General features: G+C 40.4%; 1 long non-coding RNA gene across 3 annotated transcripts; it reads left to right on the plus strand.

The window, feature by feature from the left end:
* Nucleotides 1-6,234: 6,234 nt before the first annotated feature.
* LOC148164413 (uncharacterized) lies at nt 6,235-13,597 on the plus strand. 3 transcript variants are annotated; one of them, XR_015768228.1, is made up of 5 exons: nt 6,235-6,504; nt 7,027-7,115; nt 7,251-7,364; nt 8,237-10,532; nt 11,832-13,597. It is a non-coding gene; the product is annotated as an uncharacterized LOC148164413 (long non-coding RNA). The 3 variants fall into 3 exon arrangements; XR_015768226.1 differs by lacking the exon at nt 8,237-10,532; XR_015768227.1 differs by lacking the exon at nt 11,832-13,597 and having other exon boundaries at nt 8,237-11,463.

The raw sequence follows: 13,597 nt of genomic DNA on the forward strand, positions 1-13,597 counted from the left end.
CTGACAAGCTCTTCAAAACCTCTAAGCATTAATACAGGGCACAAGTAAGTATACAAGTGTACAGAGTAGTGACACTCATGTCCCTCTCCCCATGGAGAGACTGGTGATGAACATCAGCTGCATATTTTATTCCTTTCCATCGAAAGCGGTGGGGATGATGCAAACATCACCCGTTTCACTATGTTGATCAAGGGAGGTCTTGGTTGCCTGGGTCAGGAGAGGGGAGCTTTACCCAACCAGGCAATTTCCCAGGTATTCCAGATAGGCAAATGGTCCATGAAAATACCACACACCAGGATTTAATCTCGGGACTGAGTAGGTGGAAAACATGATCACCTGAGTCTTTCGTTTTTGAAAAAAAGAAAAAAAAAACTAAATATAGCTAACTGAATCTCCAATCTTGAAAAATGTTTTCTGGCATAAAGTTAAAATATACCATTTTAGCTCAATTGGCAGCATCTAACAATCAGATTTTAAAGAAAAAGTCATTTTGGATTGTGCATCTAGGGTAGAAGTTATGCTGAGGAAAAAACTTGCAAAAACTTGTAAAACTTGTCTGATTCTTAGTGTCTCTTTTTCTCTCCTGGTTCTCCCCACCTCTCCACCGCTTACTGGGCCTTTCTCCTCATTTTTCCTCCTCCCTTTGCCTAATACTGGGTGGAGTTTCCCTGCGGGCCCCACGGTTGTGCTAATAATAGCGGTAGCTGCTATTTGTCAAGCCTTTGCCACTTGCCAGGCGTGTTGCAAAGTACCCTGGATACATGATCTCAGTTGTTCCTCCTAGCAGCCCTCCAGGAGGGTGGGCATATTTGTATAATGAACCCGGTCGGCCATGGTGCTTAATTCCTCCATTATGTCCTTCGTCAGCACTCCAAATAACAAACTTATTGGTATTCTTGACTTTTTCATGCTTGGCTTAAACTACATTGGTAAATATGCTGGTTACAGAAAGGAGCTAGCAGGTGGACTATGAGGAACTGGAGTTATGCTTTACATATACTTTTAATCCTTTCCCTGAGCAGTAATCACTGATGGTAAATGAAAATCCTGGGAGATGTTCTATTGAATTGTAACTGCTTCCTTGCCCGTGGTTGTTTTAATATTGGTAGGGATGCGTTAGAGCCTACAATGTAGGAAAGTGTTAAGTTTTGCATTAAACTTTCCTGGTAGGCTCAATATATTTATATATTTATTATTATTAACTGTCATTTTCAATACTTAACCATACGAGAAAAACAGAAGTACCAACTCTCTCTACTGGGTATTTCATAGGCAAGACATTCCAAGTTGTCTCTGAAACATCTGACCTTTTGGGTTGGAGCCAATGAATCAGGAAAGTCTGGCAGGTCCACCGAAGCTGGGTTTTTTTTTTTTTTTCCCCTGTTCCTGGCGTGTACATCACCTTCCTACCTTCCTCACCGCCCTGGTGAACCCACCTGTGTGCAGAGTTCTCCTGCTTCCCATGTAAAGACCTACTGTTGCTCTCAAGCCAGGATCTGGAGCTCTGGGGACCAGCACATGTTCCCCAGTCAGGCAGCCGAGTTCTCATGCGGGGGACCGAGCCAGCTAGTTGGGCGAGAGGACACCGAGGGAGCAGAGTTTTGCGTCAGACACTGCAGATCTTTCATCATGTTGCTCTAACAGTGTGGCTAGAACAGCCCCAGCTGGAGACTGATGCAACAGGCCGGAAGGGGCCCGTAGCACTGGGGGTTAAGTTGCCCTTGCAGAAGGGAGGATGGGAAGGGAAGTTGAAAACAATATCTTGAGGCACTGAATTTAAATTATCCGCTGTGTATTACCGGAGACCATGCCACATCTTTTAAGACGAGCTTCAAGGGAACATAGTTAAGTCCCTCAGAGGGTAAGTGATAGGGATGTTAGAGATTCATCAGAAGATTAGCCTTTCTTAGTTTTTGCCAACCTGAATAAGATCTGGACAACAGTGGGATTCTTGTTATTGTCATTAATTTGTGGATGAAAGCTTTAATGTTAAAAAATCCATAACTTACAGTCGTGGGCTGAATAAAAGCCCCCAGAGATAATCAGTCCTATTACCTGGAACCTGTGATTGTTTCTTTATTTTTTTGAAAGATTGTCTTCACAGGTGTGATTGAGTTAGAGCTCTTGAGGAGGAGAGGTAATCCTGGATTATCCAGCGGCCCTACATAATTATAGCATACTCCTTTTTCGAAGGAAACAGGGGGAGATTTGACATACACAAAGGAAGAAGAGAAAGCAATGTAACTATGAAGATAGAGATTGGAGAGGTGTATCCACAAGCCAAGTAATGCTGGCAGCCACCAGAGGCTAGAAGTGGCAAGGAACAGAATTTGCTTTTGAGCCTAAGGAAGGAGCATGGCCCTGCTGACACGTTCATTTTGATCCAGTGATGCTGATTTCAGATCTCTTGCCTCCAGAACTGTGAGGGAATACATTTTGTTGTTTTAAGCCACCAAGTGTGTGGTAATTTGTTAGAGCAGTCATAGAAACCTAATATACTTACCTAACTTGAACCTAGTGAGTTAGATTCTTAAGTCATAAATATAGATCTCTCTATTGAAAAATATGTCAGAACCAATATGTGCTTGTAGAGAAGAAGACACAAGAAATTGGCAGCCATGCTTGCTTCTGGGAAAAGGAATGAACCAAAAGAATAGAGTCTAAAATAAGAGGCAGACTTACTGTTCCATTTTATATATTCTGGTTCTGTTTGAGATTTTTTTTCAAATTCCTTTTTTAAAAAAAATAAACTTTTTATGCACACATAGATCAATGGAACAGAATAGAAAGCCCAGAAATAAACCCACAATTATATGGTCAATTAATCTTTGACGAAGGAGGCAAGAATATGCAATGGGAAAAAGACAGTCTCTTCAACAAATGGTGTTGGGAAAACTAGACAGCTACATGCAAAAGAATGAAACTGGACCACTTTCTCACACCATATGCAAAAATAAACTCAAAATGGATTAAGCACCTAAAAGTGAGACCCGAAACCACAAAAACCCTAGAAGAGAGCACAGGCAGTAATTTCTCTGACTTTGGTCATAGCAGCATTTTTCTAGATGTGTTTCCTGAGACAAGGGAAACAAGAGCAAAACTAAACTATTGGGACTACATTGAAATAAAAAGCTTCTGCACAGCAAAGGAAACCATCAACAAAACTAAAAGACAACCTACTGAATGGGAGAAAATATTTGCAAATGACATATCTGATAAAGGGTTAGTATCCAAAATAGATAAAGAACTTATACAACGCAACACCCAAAAAACAAATAGTCCAACTAAAAAGTGGACAGAGGCAGGAACAAATTTCTCCAAAGAAGACATCCAGATAGTGAATAGACACTTGAAAAGGTGCTCAACATCACCCATCATCAGGGAAATGCAAATCAAAACTATGGTGAGATATCACCTCACACCTGTCATAATAGCTAAAACCAACAACCCAAGAAACAACAGGTGTTGGCAAGGATATGAAGAAAGGGAACCCTCTTGCACTATTGGTGGGAATGCAAACTGGTGCAACCACTGTGGAAAACAGTATGTAGGTTCCTCAAAAAGTTAAAAATAGAATTACCATACGATCTAGCAATCGCACTACTGGGTATTTACCCAGAGAATATGAAAACACTAATTCATAAGGATACATGCACCCCTGTGTTTATTACAGCATTACTTACAATAGCTAAGTTACAGAAGCAGTCCAAGTGTCCATCAATAGATGAATGGATAAAAAAGATGTGGTATGTACACAAAATGGAGTATTACTCAGCCATAAAAATGAGAAATCTTGCCATTTACAGCAACATGGATGGACCTAGAGGGTATTATGCCAAGTGAAATAAGTCAGAGAAAGACACATACCATATGATTTCACTCATATGTGGAATTTAAGAAACAAAACGACCAACCAAAGGGGAAAAAAGAGACAAACCAAAACCAGACTCTTAACTATAGAGAACAAACAGATGGTTATCAGAGGGGAGGTGAGTGGGGAGATGGGTGAAAGAGGTGAAAGGAATGAAGAGTACACTTATGATGAGCACTGAGTAAGGTACAGAACTGTTGAATCACTATATGGTACACCTGAAACTAATATAACACTGTATGTTAACTATACTGGAATTATAAATAAATAAGTAAGTAAATAAATACATAAAGTATATAAAAACTTTTAAATTTAGGAGAGTTTTAGATTTACAGAAAAATTACAAATATAGTAGTTTCCATATACCTACATCCAGTTTCCCCTATTATTAGCATCTTATATTATTATATGGTACATTTTTCACAATTCGTCACAATGAACCAATATTGATACACTTTACACACTTTATTTGAATTTCCTTAGTTTTTACCTAATGTCATTTTTCTGTTCCAAGATCCCATCCAATATCTCACATTACATTTGGTTGTCCCGTCCCCTTAAGCTCCTCTTGGCTGTGATAGTTTCTCAGACTTTCCTTGTTTTTGAAGACCTTGACAGTTTTAATAAGTACTAGTCAGTACTGGCTACTAGTCAGTATAATATCTCTTAATTGGGATTTGTCTGATGTTTTTCTCGTGATTAGACTGGGGCATGTTTTCCTTTTGCAGTTACAAACTAGCTAATAAAAAAGGGAATATATTATTAGTACAATAAAAATACTTTTGTAGAATATTGTGAGGATTAAAAGAGTATATATGTGTGTCTATATATACACATATTGTTTAGGACATTATGTAGCACTTACTATACACTGCATAGGTATTATCTATTACTAGTACTGCTATTATGAGGTTAAAAGATTAAAAGCATATACTAAAATAAATGCTTGGATAAAAAGATGTTGTATAGGACAATGTGCTAAAATCGGAAAGATCTATGTTACAATCTCAGCCCTATCACTTGCTAGTTCTGTGATCTGGGGCAAAGAACCTCTTTGAGCCTCAGTTTTGAAATCTGTAAAATGGGGATAATAATACATGCTTAATAGGGTAGTTGTAAATATTCAAAAGAAAAATGTGTAAAGCTTAAAATGCAGCTACAATAAATTTTGTGTTGTTGTTAAGTTTAATATTGGAAGATAAACTAAATACAATGGATTGTAACTAATTTGCTTGGTTTTTTTAAAGATTTATTTATTTGAGAGAGAGTGAGTGGGGGGAAGGGCAAAGGGAAAGGGAGAGGAGAGGGAGAGGAGAGGGGGAGAGAGAATCCTCAAGCAGACTCCCAAATGAGCACGGAGCCTGACGTGGGGCTCAATCCCAGAACCTTGAGATTATGACCTGAGCTGAAATCAAGAGTTGGGGGCTTAACACACCGAGCCACCCAGACACCCCCAGGCAACCTGTGACTAATTTGATTGTAATATAGGTAATGTATAAATAAAGCAGCCGAGTCATTGCTTTTTTTGAGAGAGAGAGGGAGAGACAGAGTGCGTGAGCAGGGGGGAAGGGCAGAGGGAGAGAGAGAATCTTAAGGGGGCTCCAAGCTCAGTGCAGAGCCCCACACACAGCTCCAGCTCATGACCCTGAGATCATGACTTGAGCAGAAATCAGGAGTCAGATGCTTAACTGGCTGAGCCATCCAGGTGCCCCTGCCAAGTTATTGCTTTAAGTTAGTTGTATTTATAAACATCTCAGCCTTTCTAATTGTGATTTATCCATCGAATTCTTGTCTGCTGGAGGTGAAATTCTGTGCAACATAAAGTTACATAAGACACAGTGCTTGCTTACACTATAACAGGGGCAGGAATGAAATAGCCCGTGAGTGCAGAAGAGGAAGGGGTATTTCTGGTAGTTGAGACAGCTTTGTCAGAAATACAGGTGGCTAGAATCTTTCTCTTTTCTTGATTATCAACATTTGGATGTATACTGCAGAAAATTTGAAAAAGTATAGACAAGTAGAAGGAAATTATTCAAACTTAATTTTATTTTGGCATAATTCCTTCCAGTGTCTTTAACCATGAATTTTTTTTAAATTGCTGAGATCATATTATATAGAATTATATACATATTTATATAATATACATATTATATACATATTCTTAACAACTTAGTATCCAGTTTTTTTTCCACCTACTGTATCATAAACATTCTTTTGTGACATTGAAACTGCTTCTTAAAGCATCATTTAAAAGAGTTGCATAATATTTCTTTGCAAATAGGAAACAGGTTTGACTGTTGGGAAAGAGACACAAAATAGAGTGGTTTAAACAAGATAGAAATTTGTTTCTCTGTTGTGGCCTCTGAGCCACAGAAGCTCAGAGGCTCAGGCTCCTTTATTGTAGTGTTTTGCCATCCCCAGGTGTGGACCCCATCTGCAGATCCAAGATGTCTCCCCACCACATTTATGTGAAAATGAGAAAGAAGGGAAAGAAGATAGGCAATACATACGCCTAATCTTTAAGGATGCAACCCTGAAAGTGTGCCTATCACTTCTGCTCACATCCCATTGACCAGACCAGTCATGTGGCTCTAACTGGCTGCAAGGAAGGATGGGAAATGTGTTTATTTTAGGTGAGTATCTGTCCAGCTAAAACCAGGGTGTTTCTACTTCTTTCATTTCTCCTTCTTTAGAAGGAGAAGACAGATACTGAGGGTCAATTAGCAGTTTCTGCCACACTTTTTATGGCCACATACTACTTCTAGAAACCATGTACTGTTGCTAGAGACTTTTGATATTTCCATTTTCTTTTGCTTTAATGATAAATCTTTAACATTTTTGTGCTTACCAAGTATCAAGTGTTTTACATATTAGTTCATTTAAGCCTCACAATAATCTTTAGATAAACATTATTTTCCTATTTTAAAATGTGGAACATGAAGTTAAGGAATTTGCTCAAGGTTATATTATTATTGGTAAGTGGAGTGGCCAGCGTTTGAACTGAGTCCATATTCTATAACCACCACTATAGGCTTCTCATCTTTGACCATGTACTGATGATTTCCTTAAAGAAGATTTCTAGAAGAGGAATTACTGAGTCAATGGTTATGGACATTTTTAAGACTTTTGATATATTTTTCCCAATTACTTTACAGAAAATTTGTACCAACTGACCATAACCTCCTATGAAAAGAAAAGATGTCTCCCATATGCTGGTCCAAAACAAATCTTCCCAACTGGGCATGTAAGTCATCGTTCCACTCTCTCCCTGGAACTGGCCCCCTTGATAACTCTTCTCACACTAGGGCTTGATTTTCCCCTCACTTTTGCTTTCAAACACGATATTCGTGCTCATATATGGGCCATGGTTATTTTGCAGACACTTGTACCCTTCACGGTGTCCAGCCAAGTGTCAAGGGACTCATCACACATTTGTTGAGTGAACATAAGGGACACAGGCTCCTGTGGAATGTAAGCCCCATGCCTGGCCATGGTAGGTGGTCAAAATGTTTCTTACATGAATTTACAGGCTCTTCTCATGTTGAAATGAATCTTTTCTTGCTCCTGCTACTTCCACGAACTATCTCATCACAAGCCTTTTTTTCATAGCCAAATTTCACAAAACCACAGCGGCATGGTTTTCTGTCCTTCTTCTCATCCACTCCCCAGCTTCCTCCCATCTAGCTCCATTCCAACACCCCCTCCCAAATGCCCTTTCACAGGGAAGTTCTTGGAATCTCTATGTCAGTAATGAGAGAAGGTAGCACTGTATATTTAATCCACCACTGTATTCCCCTAGCTCAGGGTAGATCCCCAGTAAATATTTGTTGGATGAATGAATATATCTCATGGCCCCTTCTTAAGGATAAAATTATGAAATCTTTGATCCAGAAGGAGTTCCGCAACCCAAAACATAATACAGGCATAACGTAGAAATTGCTTCAAGAAAAAACACAGGTAGTAATGATAAGCATCTTTCGAAACATAGTGTGGGAGTCTAATAAAAAATGGTGTTTGGTGATGTTGGGAATCTACACTTTCTCCTCGCCTGGCTCCGTATCAGGCTTGTGTTTGTCAGCGATTCCACTTTGACATTTCTCTCCAATCCCTGTTATCTCCCTTTGCAGGTCTTCTCCTACCCTGTGGTCTCCATTTTCTTCCACCCTTCAGCCACTTAAATATTCTCATCTTTAATTTCCATTAATAACTCCCTGAGTGCCCCCATAGCTCTCTCATGATATGTTCCTTTTGGCACTATAACGTGTATTAAAGTGGTTTCATAATGTGTATTTGTTTCTTTGGTCTTACTTTGAATTTCCTGAGGACAGGAACTACATCTCATTTATTTATCTTTGTTTCTCTCAGGTTTGGTGCTCATGGAGTAGGCGCTCAGCAATTATTTCTTGACTCGAATTCCCCTCCAGTTGCTCGTGGAAGTCCACGACAGTTCCTCCTCTCCAACTGTCTTCCTTTTGTACCACTTCTCTCACTCCCCACCCCTCACTGTCAACCTGCAGTGTCCTGAGCTCAGAGATAACTCAATGAATAAGACTTTCTGCCCTGCTGGCCATGTCCTATATCTGTGCTGTCCAACGTGGTAGCCACTAGCCACGTGGGGCTATTGGATACTCAAAAGGTGGCTGGTGTAATGGAAGAACTGAATTTTTAATTTCATTTAATTTTAAGTAAAATCAGCTAATTAATTTAAATAACGGACTTAAATAACTTGTTTAAGTTAATTTAAATTAAAGTAACCACTACCGTACTGGATAGCACAGTTCTCTAAACATGGAACAAACTCCTCAGTCGGAAGCTCAGACTGGAGAACAGGCTTTTACGAGAATTCTGCAGAAGTGCATTCTTGAGTCCAGAAATGAGGGCTGATGGAAAGCTGTACAATTCATTTCCAGGCAGGTCAGTGCTCACGTTTGTTTTAGGTTGTCTTGAGCAAGTCATCATGCAATCAATCCATGGACTACACGTGTAGACACTGCCTGTTGTATATAGGGTTGCAGCTCCATTGAAATAGCACTCATGTCTATAGGATAAAATGGGGGAAATATCTAAGTGGCCTGTTATTGAATTGCCCTAAAATCCTTCAAAGGCATTCAGACACTAACCGGAAAAAAATTCTTTCTTTTTTCCTCCTCTTCATTTCTGTCAAATTTAATTTTTTTGTTTTCTTTTCCTGGAACTCAAGTAGCTGTCAAGCATGTATTGCTGGGAGCCAAATTTGCCATTTTATCTTCATCAGTTGAAGAACTTTGATTTTTCTTTCTAAGGGTAATGCATTTCCACTTAGAGGACAGCTAAGTGAAAATGCACTCCTGAAACACGATTTGTTCAGCCGGCTTCTTTCAATTTGTCAAAAGGACAAAAATCTCACCAGCCTCACTCTGTAATAATGCCCTGAAATTACTTAGCATCATCTTCCACCTACTTTTCTTATCTCTATAATCTCATACATGTGGCAGGGAAGAAGAAAATGAACACTTTTTGAATTTAATGTTGTGTGTATCTGTGTATTGCCAAAGCTAATTGTTTTAAACAAGGTGTCTTATCACTGATTAAAATGATCAGTGCCTAAGAGTGTAAAGGAAACAATAATAGAGTTTCACAAGTCTTTCTCATAACAGAGTCCCATACTTAACTCTTTCATGTGCTGATACTGATTTCTAAGACACAAGTCTTGAGTTAAGCCATGATTATCCTTCAAAATATAAAGATGAAAGGCACATTCATTAATGAAATTTTTTGAGGTTCCTCCATGACCTATCCAGTTAGGAAAAGGGGTATTTTTTTTTCAAATCCTCATTTGCAGAGAAGGAAACTGAGGTCACCAATCACTTAGGGATTTTTGCTTTTTCAATCCAACTGGGTATGAGTAATGTTGAATATGCACATAACTTTTAAGTCTCCTAAATCCCAGCACCATCTTCAGAGCACAGAAGGCATTCTTCTTGAGGTTAGCCATTTGCTTCCAACACAGACCTGATGTCTACTGTTTATATATTTGATGATAACAGTGGATAATGTAAAAGCAGAAAGAGATTTTTATTGTCATCACAAAGTGGGTCAAGTGGAAGAAGGATAGGATGACCTCATTCTTGCCCTGTGACCAACATTTTCTTTTCTCGGGTTCTTTCTCTTCACCTCACCCTTCATCCCTATCATGGGCAGACTCATCATGACAATGCTATTGCTGGGTAGCTCTAGTTCACTGTCACCCAAGAGGGTCTCCTGGAGGGCCTACTATGTTCCAGGCCCTTTTCAGAGCTGATCTTCAATCCTCATGCCAACCCCGAGAGCAGGTGGTGTTTCCATTTCACACACAAGGGAACTGAAGCTTAGTGAGGTACAATGAGTTGTCTGTGATCCAGCTGATAAAAGGTGACAAAGGCTAGCTCAGAAGTCCTCTCCTTTGATCCTAAAGCACCATACTGTCCTGCTTTACTGTAGAGAATAAAGGTTTGTTTCATGGATGTGGAGCCTGGGCTTCATGGAGCTTCCAAGTACCATTTTGTTCGAGAGGAAGAGCCTTAAACTGGAAAACCCCTCATGGGAGGACACCTGGTCTTGGTGTCTATGGCGGGCTGAGTCATGGTCACCCAAGGAGGTCCATGTCCAATCCCTGGACCCTATGAACATGTCACCTGACACGGTAAAAGGAACTTTGTTAACGATCTTGAGATGAGGAAATTATGCTGGATTGTCTGGGTAGACCCAGTATAATCACAGTGTCCTTCCAAGAGGGAGGCAAGATAAGAGTGAGCAGCAGGAGATATGCCAATGGAAGTAAGAGGTTGGAGGGATGTCAGGAAGGGGCCACCAGCCAGGGAATGCAGATGGCATCTAGAAACTGAAAAAGGCAAGAACATAGATTCTGTCCAGCAGCCTCCAGAAGGAATGCAGTCCAGTTAACACCTTGATTTTAGATTTCTCATCTCTAGGACTGTAAGAGAATGAGTTTGTATTGTTTTAAGACACTAAGTTTAGGGTAAGTTGTTGCAGTAGCAAGAGGAAAATAATACAGCTTGTTAACAAAGAGAAAACAACCACCCAGGGACTGGGTTGGCCGACTGCTGTCCCCATTCATTGGAGCCAATGATTCCTCCCTAGCCACACTTTTTTTCTGCATAACACCCTGGTGGGGGGACCTCTTATATCAAAAGTATCATGAAGTTCTCAATTTTAAAAAAAAGTAATTGAATTGTTTTTGTGTTTATATTATATGTATACAAATATATACACACCAAATCAACTGCACTGCTGAAAGACCCCGCAGGTAGTACAAAACTAAGAGTTTGGTTTCTGTGATTTCATGAAGGAAAATAGGATCTTCCACAATATCATGTACCTTACAAAACAGAACACAGTGCCAGGCTGGGAGGAACTTACAATGATAGGTAACTGGCAAGCAAGGGTGTTAGAGATAGAATATCAAAATTCCATAAACATTGTGAATGCCTGATTCAGGGAAATTATATTCCATCTAGAGTAAAACCACCTTTCAGCTATACTGGTTCTTGACTCAGGGAAGGTTCTTCTCAAGGAACATTTAGAGATGTGTGAGGGCATTTTTGGTTGCCACAGCAACAGGGATGGGAGGGTGGGAGATGGGGAGGGGTGGTGGAGAAGGTCGAGGGGTGGGGGAACAACCAACAGTGTCAGGAATCCAGGATGCCCGATGCCCATGGTTCTCAGGGCAGTCCCTGGTGAATTGTCTCACCGAAAGTGACAATAACACGTCAATGGAGAGACCCTGAAAGAGGAAGGGGATAGTACTCCAACAGGGGTTAACACTGATCATTTGGAATGCATCAAGTTAAGGATGATGCCATTGAATTGAGAACTTGTTTAGTCTCAGTTCTACTGTGCCTTCAGACACTGGACAGCAAACACGCTGAGAGTCACCTGGGCTTTCTCTATTTATCTTTCCTGTGGTTGTGCTACTGCGAAGTCTCAAAGGCTGGACCAGACTCCGTTACCCACTTGGCCATGATCACTACCCCCATCATCAACTACCTGGTGGGAAAGTATCTTCTGCAGGCAGAGACGGCTCTGCCTTTGAACTCACAAGCAGTTTGGGAGGCTGGAACTACAGGGAAGTCTAAAGGCGAAGTGTGGTTAGGACCGAAGACTCTAGAATCACATCATCTTACTGGAATTCCAACTTTACCGTCGGTTAGTTTTGTGACCTCAGGCAAGTTATTTGACCTCTCATCTGTAGAATGGGAGTAATGGTAATAATTATCTGCAAAGTTTTAATAAAGATTAGATGAGACCATCTATGTAAAGAGCTCAGCACATAATAGGCACTCACTATGTGTTAGCTATTGTTATAAAGGAGGCAAAGAGCCAAATTTAGCTGAAAGGTTAAGAGTATGCTTGCTGGACCCACACGGTTGAATTAAAAACGTTAGTTCCAGGGGATGCCTGGGTGGCTCGGTTGGTTACGTGCCTGACTTTTGATTTCGGCTCAGGTCATGATCTCAGGGTCATGAGATTGGGCCCTGCATTGAGCTCAGCAGGGCGTGTGCTTGAGGGTTCTTTCTCCCTCTGCCCCTCCCCGCTCTCCAAACAAGCAAGCAAGCAAGCAAGCAAGCAAACAAACAAAAAAGTTAGTCCCAAGCTTGTGGCCTTGGGAAACCTATTAAACTCACCACACCTCATTTTCCTCATCAGTAAAATGGGGGATAATAGTCTCCATTTCAGAGGGCTGGCATGACTTGATTTTAACCATGTAAATCTCTTAGAACAATGCCTGACACAAGGTAAGCTCTTTGCTATTCTTTTAATATAGTAAGGCAGGCAAGCAATGATAGGAAGGAAATAGGAATCTAGATTTTATAGGACGATTAGTGAGTGCCTTACATAAAATGATGAAAGGGGCAAGAGGACAAATTTTTTTGAATTCTTAATAGGTACCTGGAACTTAACATCAAAGGGGTTGTTTTGAGCGTTGAATAAAATAAGACACCCCCACGCCCACTGGGGGGGGTTGTTTCCTTATCCCAGTTTTGCAGCTGAGGCTTACAGTTTTACCCACCCTGCCGTGTCCAGCTACACGAAGGGAGGTGATGCGGGTATGTGTGTGGGGGTGTGTGTGTGTCGGGGGGGCACATGCGGAATTAATTCAGCTGCAGTTAGGAGTGCTACCTGGTTCCCAGGTTAATGCTTTCAAGTTCAAGATACTACGGTGCCAACCTCTTGACGACCACCAGATGTCAGTGCTAACAAGGACTTTCTGCCTGCCTTCTGTGTCCAGAGCTAAGGGCCAGAGTAGACTTAATTTATCATTTGGCAAGAAGCACCATCAGATACGGCTCTCTAAGAGAAGTTTAACCTGATTGTGGAATCCATCTTCAAATTTATCCATGTGTTGAGAGACTTTGGGGGACGCGGTCAGAAGAATGTATATTAGCAGAGCCCAGAACTGAATTTGGAAAATGGGTAGTGGTAGAACACTCGGATCTTTAAGATGAAAGTCCAAATCATCACTTCCTAAGGAAAAACTTATATTTGGAAAACAAAAGTTCCTTGAGGGTGGTCAGTTGTGGAAACCAAAAGGCACTTAAAACCTTGAGTTCATGAAGTAAAAAGTTATTGATTAGTTATTGATCAGCAAAGTCTTAGAAATGTAGCTTTAATCTTTTAAATCATGAAATGTAATTTATGCAGGATGCAAGCCTATATATGCACACGATTAAAATAAAAATTTCCTGA

Source organism: Eumetopias jubatus, unplaced genomic scaffold, assembly GCF_037043125.1.
Source record: "Eumetopias jubatus isolate StellerSeaLion01/CBP00866 unplaced genomic scaffold, mEumJub1_p1.0 scaffold_5, whole genome shotgun sequence".
Classification (NCBI taxonomy): domain Eukaryota; kingdom Metazoa; phylum Chordata; class Mammalia; order Carnivora; family Otariidae; genus Eumetopias; species Eumetopias jubatus.